Source organism: Choloepus didactylus, chromosome 4 (assembly GCF_015220235.1).
Source record: "Choloepus didactylus isolate mChoDid1 chromosome 4, mChoDid1.pri, whole genome shotgun sequence".
Classification (NCBI taxonomy): domain Eukaryota; kingdom Metazoa; phylum Chordata; class Mammalia; order Pilosa; family Megalonychidae; genus Choloepus; species Choloepus didactylus.
Window position 1 is genome coordinate 142,626,869 of NC_051310.1, and position 12,912 is coordinate 142,639,780.

A 12,912-nucleotide genomic window follows, 5' to 3' on the forward strand; every position below is an offset into this window, starting at 1 on the left:
ACAAAAGTTCTGATTTAATTGGTCCTCAGTGGAACTGGGGCAGCCATGGTTTTAAAAGACTCACCAGGAGATTCTAACGTGCAGCTAAGGCTGGGAAACATGGAGTGGTTGACATAGAGAGGTGCTTTCATTTTTACAGGTGTAGAGAGTTACAAGAAAAAAAAGAAATTATTAATGCCCACAATATCTACCCCATTTAAGAGACCACCCTTATGCAAGAAAGGGGCAGCTGTGTTCCTGAGGTTTCAAGGTGTAACTTACCAGGTTATTAAAGTTTGTTAGTTGTAAGTGAAATTTGTCATTTAATCTCATGCTTTTTGGTAGGTTGATCATAAAATGATTTCCTAAAACTAGGACACTCTTGAGAGTGAAATATGTTAATACAACCAGGCAAACTGGGATATTTAAGTTACCTAATTATGAAAAATTTATTTGGCATGCTAAAATGTTTTCATTGACTAAACCCAGATTATGTTAAGCTTTTTCTTCCTTTCCAATCAAGAGAAATGATTGGAAGAAGTGGCTGAGTGATATTGCAGGCACAATAGAGTCATTGAACTGGCATGCAAAAATGCAGAGATGGCACAGATGGAAGAGGAAGGATGCCAAGGAAAAGGCATCAGTGGCCTCCACAGCTCTCTACCTTTCCAAGGAAAAGTGCCCCTTCTCGACCCTATTCCAGGAATGCAATGCAGAAAAAAAAAGGAGGATCACTGACTTGGAGCTTTATGCTATCTAGCGTTCTTGGCTTATGGGCCTTGCTGTATTCCTTGCAAAGAGGAGATGTACCTGGTCCTACTTGCTGGGAGGAGATGGGTGGGTGGCTGTTGTTGCTAATACCCATTCACCTGGTTCATGGGTTTCAGCATCTAAGTCACGAAGAGTTAGTGGGTTTGCCAACCATGAGAAGTTTGTCACCAGGTGCCTGGGATGAGCAAATCACTCTGTCCTTGTAAAGAATATTTCATTCTTGACTAAATTCAAAATCCCAAATCTCAAAATAAACATGAATCTAAGTCTTTTGTGTGGCACAGAATTTTCAGCTCAGTGGACTCTGAATTTCAGCTTCTGAATTCACAACAACATTCAGATGGGTATATCAGTTAGGATGACTTGACACCTGGCTACAAGCTTACAGGTCTCAAGTCAGAACCTTCAGTTGAGGACAGTGTTGGGAGAAAGTTGGAGACCATGTTTTCTCATACTATCAACCCATGTCTTCTTCAAGGAAAAGTTCAATGTAGCTAAATTGATTGCCCTCTTGCCCTAGCTAGCTAGAAGCTCTCAGAAATCTTGTTACATGCTAAGGTTTCAAGCCAAAAGCACATGGTGCACGTGTCTGAACCAAATTCACAGAGCATGAAAGGGCTACCATCGCTTTTACATGTCTCTCTCCTGCTGACTCCAGCCTCCAATTCTCCTTTGCTCATTATTCTGTTACTTGCCTATGATTGGTTAATAGCTGCATTTGAGTCCCACAGTTTCAGCTGAAATATTTCTTTGATAAAGAAGTAGAACAAACAAAGCCAGTGAACTAACCAGCTGGGTGGGTCCCAGCAAAAAAGAGCTGTGGACAAATACTGAAATCCATGGAAAGAAAGAAAGAGTATAGAGTTGGAGCAGTGACCCCCCCCCCCAGGCCATGCATGATCAAAACAGGAAATTAAGAGAGTTTGGGATTGAGTTAATATTCTCCTCTCCTCTCCTCTCCCCTCCCCTTCCTCTACCTCTCTTTTTCTCTTCTCCTTCCCTGTACCCTATACTACACACACACACACACACCAGAACTGGAGACAAGCCTAATGGCAACTCCATACCAACTTTTAACCTATCCAGTTTACCAGGACCCCACTGCCATGTGCCAAGGTACCAGTGAGCTTCCTGGTGCCACCCAGCAGTTCAGAGTGGTTATGTGGGAAAGATGATAGCCGCGCCTCAGCTGCAGTCTACCCCATGAGTTCCCCTTTCTTATGGCTTTTACTTTGCAGTAATGATTCCCTTAGTGCTGAAAACCAGGCCAAGAAATGGAGAAGGGATTCCAGGCTAAATGTGAAAAGGAGAGGAAAATAAAACACCCATTTTCAAATTATAAGGCAGGAAAAAAACAGGAGCAGGAACCAGTTTTTAAAGATATTGTTTTTATAGGACTCGAGGCAACTAAAACTTTATATATAACAGACAACTACATTCATTGATTGGAAACAAAATACAAACTGCAGTATGCATTTCTGTTTCCTTGTTTTAATTTTTAATTCCAAATCCATTCACATCTTATTCATAAAACTTTCTGTGGTTTTTGTAATTTCTATTTTCACTATTGAAGTATTTGCCTACAAACTCTTAATTGTATTGGTTAATTGCAAAAATAGGACAGAGAAAGCTCTACTTTGCTCCCCTCCCCTTTACATTTAGCTCACTCTTTAATATGGCCCTTAGGAAATACCCAAGTGATCTCATCATCAAACATAACTTTGTAATTTAGAGGGTAGCCGTCATACTTTCAGATCTCATCTCAGTGCTGTCTTGCAGCCTTTCAGTCTTAACCTCCTTTGTTATTTCTCCCATTCATTTATTCACTCAACAAATATTTACTGTTAGGTATATAGTAGTAAATAATAAGAACAAAACTTCCAACCCTCATTTGGTTGGAAAAGGGAGAGACAATAAAGAAAATATTTACAATGTACTGTATGATTCATGGTGACAGGTTAAGGTAAAAATAAAACAAGGCAGGGAAATAGTGATGCTATGTGTTTACCAGCTTAGATTAAGTGATCAGGGACTACTACATTGAGAAAGTGACTCATATGACTACCAGTAGTCAGAAGACAGGTGATGTTACCATACTTGTTCTCTTATGATCTTACGAGTTCCCAACTGACGCTCAAACAGCTTCCAACAAGCTGTTAGGTAACAGATTACAGAACAGAGTTCTTGTTTAATATGGTCTGTGTTCACTGTGACAGGCACTCTGAGGGAAGCAAAGAAGTAACAGAAATAAAAAAATAACTTTGTCTTTATTTTGCCACTTCAAATAGAGTCAGCCTTTTTAAGGGCAGAAACCAACAGCGTGAATATATTTTAACAACATTACAGAAAACCTATAAAAGACCCACTTGCCATAGGCTGGGCAGTCAGGAAAGGATTCATGTAATAGGTTGCTTATGACCTGGGTTTTGGAAGAAGGAGTTTTTTAATCAGAGTGACAGGAAAAGCACATTTGAGGTGAGTGGCTCCATAATGCTTCTGCAGTCTCCATTTCCTTAGCAGAGTTCTTAAATTATCTATGTGCTAAATCAATCTGTCCTCCAAGATCATCTTAGTAACAATATATGTTTCCAACTTTTCTCCAAGTCTCTCCCCTCCCAGAATACATAGCCTTCTTTCCCCATGCCTAAGTTTCTCTCTGGTGGTTTGGATAATTATGAGTTCAGGACCATGTTTTTTCCACTTTTAACATTTTTTTTTGAGCACTTCATGAGCTCCACATTCTTCATAGGTATATTAGTTTCCTGTGACTGCTGTAACAAATTACCACAAATTGGTGGCTTAAAACAACAGTCATTCATTCTCTCATAGAGAGGAGGCCAGAAGTCTGAAATCAGCATCACTGGTCTTAAATCAAGGTGTCAGCAGGGCCACGTCCTTCTGCAGGCTCTGAGGAAGAATCCGCTCCCTGCCTCCTCCAGCTCTGGTGGCTGCCAGCATTTCTTGACTCAACATGGCCACCCCACTCCACTCCCTGCCTCCGTGGTCACACTGCTTCCTCCTCTGTGTCATTTCCTTCCACCTCTCTTTTACAAGGACTCTTGTGATGGCTTTTAGGGCTTACCTAGATAACCTAGGATAATCTCCCCATCTCAAGATCCTTACTTGATCACTTCAGCAGACACCCCTTTTCTCCAAATAAGGTAACTGTTTCGGTTTGCTAAAGCTGCCAAAATGCAATATACCAGAAACAGACTTGCTTTTAACAATGAGGATTTCTTTGCTTACAAGTTACAATTCTAAGGCCCTGAAAATGTCCAGATTAAGGCATCAACAAGAGGGTACCGTCTCTGAAGAAAGGCTGCTGGCATCCGGGACACCTCTGTCACATGGGAAAGCACATGGCCAAGATCTGTAAGTCCTTCTTTCCCCGGTTTCACTGCTTTCAGCTTCTGGCTTAAGTGGCTCTCTCAGCTTCTCCGGAGGCTTTTTCTCTAAACACTCCTCATTTTTTTGTTTTTGTTTTTGTTTTTTTTTTCCTGTCTTTTATCCTCTCATAAAGTACTCCAGTAAAAGGATTAAGACCCATCTTGATTAGGCTGGGTCACATCTCAATTGAAATAACCTAACCAAAAGTTCCCACCCACAATAGCTCTGCATCCACAGGAATGAATTAGAACATGGCCTTTCCTGGAGTATATAACAGCTTCAAACCAGCACAGTAACATGTACAGAGCCCAGGGTTATTTGGGGGAAATCTTTTTTAAGCTTCACACGACAGGCTGCCGAAATGAGGAAGGTTCAGTCCTTCTATTCAAGGAGTTAACAATGTGATAGGTGAGCTAGCAAACATGCAATTATGGCAGACAATCTCACTCTTCCTTGAAATCTATTTTCCCCTGATTTTTTTACTTGGCATATGGTCACCCAGAGAAGAAATACATTTCCAGCCTCCTTTGTAGGGAAGAGTAGCATTGGTTCTGGCTGATATGTGGCTAAAGGGATGGACATGTGGCATCTTCCAGGACTCGTGCCTAAAATCCATCTTCAACCGATTTCTACTTCTGAATGGTACAGAACCAGTCTCCCTACCATAAACAACTAGAAAGTCAGATAAAACATATGAAACAACTCTTTTCAGACATTGAGGCAATAGGCGGGGAAGAACTGTGATCAATGAGAAAAAGGAAAGAGGTAAAGCCTATGATTGGCCTTGATTTCTACCTGGAGAAAATTTCTTGAAGGTAGAACAGGAAGGAGGATCCCAAGCAGAGCGCAAGAGTTCTAACTGAGCTGAAAATGCAGTAAGAGATCAGGGATGCTGAGGCAGCCAGCATTTGTAGTGCAGAGAATTGGAGAGGAGAAATTTGTGCAGGAAAAAAACTCCAGAAAGGTGTCTAAGGGTCTTCTTGACTATGCATGCACATGATGACATTCCACAAGGCTGGACAAAGAGCCACTGCTGGGGAAACAAGTAAGTATTAGAGACCTATAAGCTAAACAATTCCCAGAACTTGAGCAAGGATGGGAGGTATTCAAATGACTTCCAGCCAGAGCAGAGAAACCCCATTGAACCCTGAGGAAATTCAGTAATGAACCTAGAAGGGTCAGGCCTGCCTCGATACTATGACTGAATTATCCTTACAGGGAAGTCTATTCTAGTCCAACCCTGGCAAAGTTTAAAACCAAGTTTTAAATGCATTAATCTGATCTGCAAGGCCTACTCATAAAACAAACAAACAAACAAAAAACCTCCAGCAGCCTTTAGAGGAAGACAACATAACAGGCACTCAACAACCTAGCATTTATAATTTGACATTCAATAAAAACTCACTAGACATACAAAGAAGCAGCAAATTGTTAATCAAAAATAGAAGGGAAAACCAGTAAATTGAAGGTGAACCAGGAATGACAGAGTTGAGGAAATTAGAGAAGAACTTTAAAACAGCTATTATAAATATGTTAAAAATTTCCTAAAGGGTAACATGACCATGAATAAAAAAAAATTGATAATAAACAAAGAACTTTTAGAGATGAAAAATACATCTGAAAAATTTTTAAAAGTCACTATTAGAATTAATAGCTAATTGGTACCCCAAAAGAAAAGATCAGTGAACATGAAGATGCAGTAATCTGAAGTGAAGCACAGAGAAAAAAATGAATAGTGGCTCAGTGAGCTGTGGGACAAGAACAAACATCTAACATATATGAGAAAGTGTTGCTAAAGGAGAGAAAAAAATGAAAAACAAAATTCAGATAAATGATGACTGAAAATTTTACACATTTAAATTTAATTTCTGATTTTCTGAAGTATATTGATATATAATTTATTTCTGTATACCTACCTTTATCCTGTGAACTTCCTAGCTTCACTTTTTAGTTCTAGAAGATCTTTTAGAGTCCATGAGATTTTCTATGTAGACAGTCTTGTCATCTGCAAATTTCTTCCTTTCCAATCTGTTCTTTTTTCTTCCCTTGTTGCACTGAATAGGATGACCAACATGATGTTGAATAAAAGTGGTGAGAGTGAGGATCCTTTCCTTTTTCCTGACCTTCAAGGAACATATTCTGTATTATTACACCCTTTAGTATGATGTCAGTTGTAGATTTTTCAAAGATACCCTTTATCAGGTTGAGGAATTCCTGTCTATTCCTAGTTTGATAAGAATTTTTATTGTAAAAGGGTATTGAATTTTATCAAATGATTTTTTATACCTATTGGGATGATTATATGCTTTTGCTTAGTTTGTCATTAATATGGGGCTAGAGGCTAGGGGATGATTGGCTGCAAAAGGAAATTTGGGGTTGATGGAGATTTTCCATATCTTGATTATATTGTTTATTACATAGGATACATATATATTTATATATTTGTCAAATAGGATATATATATATATATATATATGTCAACATTCATCTAACTGTAAACTTAAAATGGATGTATTTTATTGTGTGTTTATTATATTTCTATAAAGTTTAATTTAAAAATGTATTTGGACTTCATTCTATCCCTCATATTTTGTTGTCTCTGCCTCATCCTGTTGCCTAGAATTCATGTATGATGACTAGAGATCTAGCTGCCATCTTATATGTCAAGGATGAGAGCAATACATAGAAAGAGTGTTTGTCCCTCAGGTCTCTGAGGAGCTAAGCCGTCATACTGTTACATCCAGCCCTGTATTGCCTATTTTTGGGTTTTTACATGAGAGAATAATGAACTTTTCTTTTTTAAGCCACATTTTTTTTTGAAAACATAATTCTAACTGACACTGTAAGAGAATATAATGTGGTACTATAAATATTTGATTCAGAGAAAGTTTATGGACATTCAATACAATTCACGAATTATAACTAGTTGAGGTTCAGCGAATGCTTTGTTGCGGTGAGAAGGAAAAAGTGGCATTTGAAGTAGAGCTTAGAAGTAGACTTCAACAGACAGATATGGTCAAAGAGCATTTTAGGCAAAAGACTGACATGAAAAGAAGCACATGGTAGATAAGATGTGGAAGCATTCAGGAGATAGGGAACATATAGGAGAACAATAGAAGAAGAAGTTGAGCAATTAGGCTGGGGTGCTCTGGAGAGCCTGACTGTCAGCATGGAGAGTTTGAGATTATTAAACTGTAGAAAGTCAAGGAAGCTATCTAAGCAATGAGGTGGTAAAAGAGGAATTACACTTCTTGAAATTAATTGTGACAAACCTGGAAGAAGTAATAGTATAAACTCAGGAAAAGCAGAAAGTATGCGTAAGAATCAAGACATTCAGTATAGCTAAACATATTTTTAAAACATAAATGCATTAGGAGGAGCTAGAGTGGTAATAGATTAGAAAAACAACCTTGTATACTAGGCTGAATGTGGAACTTAAGTCTTCTAGAAAATTAGTGATTATAACTTCATTCCTGACTTAAAATCAGTTTGCCTTCAGAATGATGTGGCAACTGTATGTTAGAGTGAGGAGGGAGGTGGAGGCAAGAACACAAGATTGGAGTCTATTATCATAGTCCAAACAAGAAGAAATAGGGCCAGGACCTGTAAAGGAGGTAGAAAAGTAGCTATATTGACTAAATCAAGAAGACCTGGAAAATGATCACATGTGGGGAACTCTGGGTAAAGGAGGAGTTAAGGCTGGCTCTGAGGATGCAATCCTAGGATGATTACCCAATCAGGGATGATACAGCAGATGTAGAGGCATCAGGCATATAATTTCTCCACTCAACCCTGACCTGTGTTGTGCATCTGGGGAGAAATGAAATTATTAAGCCTATGATGAAGCATGGAAACAGAGAAAAAAGTAAACATGTAAAACACAGCAGACACTGTGAAAAATGTGGAAGAGACAGTGTAATTGGAATTCCAGGAAAAGAAAAGAGAAAAAATTAGAGCAAATCTTTCTTTGAGGAGATAATGACCAATAATTTTTCAAAAGGATGAAAGACATCAAGCAACAGATTTAAATATCTTTACAAAACCCAAGCAGGAAAAAAAGTTATAGAAAACTCCTGACAACCAAAGAAAAGGCAAAAAAAAAACCACACTGAAAACATCCAGGAAAAAAAGTGAACTGTAAGACTGACAGCTCACTTTACAAAAGAAAAGATAGGAGTTAGTAAACAATGGGATGATATCATCAAAGTCCTGAAAGACAATAACTGCCAGCCTAAAATAGGGTTCCATGCCCAGAGAGTATATGCTTTAAAAATGAAGGAAATATGACCTGAGATAATTCAGGAAATACTAAGGAGTTTTTTTCAGGCAAAAAGAAAATATGCCATATGGAAGAACAAAAATGAAGGAATTATTGAAGGATAATATAAAGTATAAAAACATAGGCCAATGATTTTCCTGCTGTACACTTTGCCTTACTGGTTTCCATATTTAGTTCTACAGGTAAGATGTACCTTGATTACCCCTCCTTGCTTGGTTATGTGTCAATCTTGTTGAAGACTTATTCTGAATAGCTATGTTTTCCAGACTGTTAATAACATGGAAATACTTTGTAAATACTCAGAAACTTTAATTTTAACCATTTTGAAATAGACAAGTCCAAACACATAGCATATATTTCAATTTTTTAAAAACAAAGTATATAAAAATTGTATTTCTGGCCTCATACTGTAAGAGAAGGGTGGTTTTGGGTATCATGTATTGGTTTGGTGTTGTTTTCACTCATATTAAATAATCTAACACCCCTATTTTTTGAGTCAACTGTCACTTCTCACTGTACTAATATGCTTATCTCTCATAGCCCCTCGATATATAATCTGGTATTTCTAATATGCTGTGGCATTAGAAAGTAATCACCAGGTCTATAGTTTGCTTGTTTACCAAACCTTCAAATACAAGATGCAACATGGATGGTTTGGGAGCATAAAAAAAGGAAGAAATATTTCTAAATTCTTTTTTATGAAGCAAAGTAAGTTTTACCTTGATAATTAAGCCTTTTATGCCTACTACTCATTAATATTTTATGAAAAATCACAAATAAAATGAACAGAGAATTAGGAAAGACATTAACAAAGAGAATTAAACACTATATTAAGAAAATAATATGTAGTGATCAAGTAGGATTCATTCTAAAAATTCAAGGATTCTTCAATATTATGAAATCCCTTACTATAGTTCAGCATATTAATAGTTATAAAGAGAAAAATATGATAATCTCCACAGATATTGAAAATGTATTCAAAGAATTCAACACCTATTCTTGATAAAAATACTCAATGAATTGAGACTTGTTGGATGCTTCCTTGGCATGATTAGTTCTTAATTAAGCATCCTACTTAATGGGAAATACTAGAAATATTTTCCCTTAAGATCAGTAACAAGGCAAGGATGGCCACTCATCCTAATACATCTTAAAACAAGTAATTGACATATTTACCAATGCAATTAGGCAAGAGAAAACAATACAGACACAGAAATTGGAAATTAAGAACTAAAATTTCCTCTATTTTCAGTTGATATCACTGCATAACTGAAAAATCTAAGAGAGTCAATGATATAACACACTAAAAAAAATTTAGTAACAGAACATATAACCAACATACAAAAATCATATTTGAAAGATATAATGGAAAGTAAATACCTACTAATAACACCAATACAAAGATAATGCATTTATGAAAGATAAATCTCCATGAGGAAATCATTAAAATGCCACCTGAAAGACATAAATAGACTTGAAAAAACAGAAATGCAACTCTGGTTCTAGGATTGAAGAAATTGACACTATTAAAATGTTAGCTATTCTTACTTTAATTTATAATTTACTATAACCCCAATAAAAATAGGCAAGTTGATTCTAACATTCTAATGGAAAGATAAACTTGCATAAACAACTAGGAAACTCCTGAAAAGGTAGACAAATACAGGGAACAATCTCTATCATCTATTAAAATTTACTATTATGCCTATTTACTATTAAGTAAATGGATACTCAAAATAGCAATATTGGCATATGAAAAACAGATGAGTGGAACAGAAAAGAAAGTCCAAAAATAATCCCAAGTTCATATGAATATTTGACATAATAAAGGTGGTACCTTCAACTTTATCATATAATTATGCTACAATTTATAATGGGGTTTCTCTGAGTTTCTGTAGCAAATCCAAAACAAATTTTATGTGTATAGTAGGACTGAACAAAGAGTGAGTTCTCACTGTAGGAGAGAAAGATAAAACTATGGAATGCAGAATAAAAGGTGGCAGCATTGGATTAGAAGTAGAGGTATCAAGACACATAAAAATATAGATGTAGATATATCTCAGATTTGTCCACTGCAAGGGATTGAAAGAAAGTGATACCCAATAGAAATGAGCATTCTTAGTACCTAGACCCTGGTCTCTAAACACCATTTCATTTTTCTTTCAAAGAAACTAGAGATTCTTGGAGAAATGTTGATTCCAGCCTTGAGGAAGACAGGTTTTAGGTATGCCTGAAACTTTGTGCTATGCCAAAAAGTGAGGAAGGGCCCTAAACCTGATTTGACCATGTCAAATGACACAGGGGCCAGCTTGAAGAGGCTTTCCACTGACCAAATTTGTAAATATTTTGGGCAGCCACGTGATAAACGACAATAATGTACTATAGTATATTGAATAAAAAATAATCCATGAGTTGATACTATACTTACACTATAAACAGGAAGTAAAAAAATGAATGAATGAATGTAAGGAGTGGGAAGGGAAAGCCCTCCTTTATAGGATACCAACTAATAACGAGACGATATGATGTAATGTGAAAATTCCCATTTTTACAATCATCATAGAAATAATTGTTTCAGCAAAGAATCATCAATGGATGCTAAAATAAATTGGTTAAAAGATTGTCAGGAAGGAGGATATCCACAGAGTCTCAAAGTGTCACATTAACTACATGATGGGAATGACAACTTTATAAAGAAGAAATCTGGAGTCTACCAACTTAACCCAGTCCTCTAACTTAGCATCACCAGTGGCTTATTTTAGAAATCACTGAGAGCACATCATTGCCTATGGAGCCTTTCCATCAAACATGATTAATATAAATCCAGTCATAAGAAAGCAATCATGTATTACGCACACTTTAGACAACCCTTTTTAGGTTCTAAAGAATTGGGGTAGCTGGTGGTGGATACCTGAAACTATCAAACTACAACCCAGAACCCATGAATCTCGAAGACAGTTGTATAATAATGTAGCTTATGAGGGGTGACAAGGGGATTGGGAAAGCCATAAGGACCACACTCCACTTTGTCTAGTTTATGGATGGATGAGTAGAAAAATAGGGGAAGGAAACAAACAGACAAAGGTACCCAGTGTTCTTTTTTACTTCAATTGCTCTTTTTCACTCTAATTATTATTCTTGTTATTCTTGTGTGTGTGCTAATGAAGGTGTCAGGGATTGATTTGGGTGATGAATGTACAACTATGTAATGGTACTGTGAACAATCGAAAGTACGATTTGTTTTGTATGACTGCGTGGTATATGAATATATCTCAATAAAATGAAGATTTAAAAAAAAAAAAAAAAAAAGACATAATGCTGAGCAAAATAAGCCAGGCACAAAAAGAGAGATATTGTATGTTACCACTAATGTGAATTCTGTGAAAAATGTACAATGTTTTATACTGTAGAATGCAGGGGACCTAGAGATACCAATTAGTGGAGGGGGAATGATAATCTAATAAGAACAGATAAACTATGGAGGGTAATCTCAATGTTATGGGAATGCTCAGGAATGATTATGGTTTGTAAACTTTCTTGGATATAGTAAGATCATGTTGGAAGCAATAGAGTTATTTTAGGTTTTTTTTTTTTCTCTTATTCCTTTGTTTTCTTAGGGGTTGTTAATTTTATTGGGGTATGGTAGGAACATGTTGGAAGCAATGTAGTTATTTTAGATTATTTGTTTTTCTTACTCCTCTGTTTGGATATGGTTTATTAATTTTCTTGGGGTATGGTAGGAACATATTGGAAGCAAAGTAGGTATTTTAGGTTATTTGTTTTCCTTAATCCACTGCTTTGTTTGAAATGTTGTGGGGTTTTTTTGGTTGTTGTTTGCCTGTTTGTTTTTAATTTTTTGATAAACAAAGTTAAAAAATTGAAAAAAAATCAGTAGAAAAATGGGAGTAAAAACTAAATGACAAATAGGGTGGGATGGGGGGAGGGTTTGGGTATTCTCTTTTCACTTTTATTTTTTATTCTTATTCTGATTCTTTCTGATGTAAGGAAAATGTTCAGAAATAGATTGTGGTGATGAATGCATAACTATATGATCATACTGTGAACAGTTGATTGTATACCATGGATGACTGTATGGTTTGTGAATATATTTCAATAAAACTGAATTAAAAAAAAAAAAAAAAAAAAAAAAGAAAGCAATCATGTAAACTCAGATTGAGGGACATTCTGAAAAACAACTGGCCAGGACTCAAAGAGAGAGAGAGATTGATGAATCTAGGTAGAAGGCATATGGGCATTTGTTGAAGTGTTCTTGTAATATTTCTTTAAGTGGGATAAATACAATAAAATAAAAACCCACTCTCAAGAAAAAGAGGGGGAGATCAACAGGCCTTGAGTAAAATGTCTAATGTGCACTCAGGTAAAACAAGTGCATGCTCAATGCCCACTCTGCCCCATTCTTAGGTGTTCCTGTTTTTTGGATTTCACTTGTGTTCCAGTAAAAAATTGGTGGATTGCTAAATGTCAAGTAAATGAGA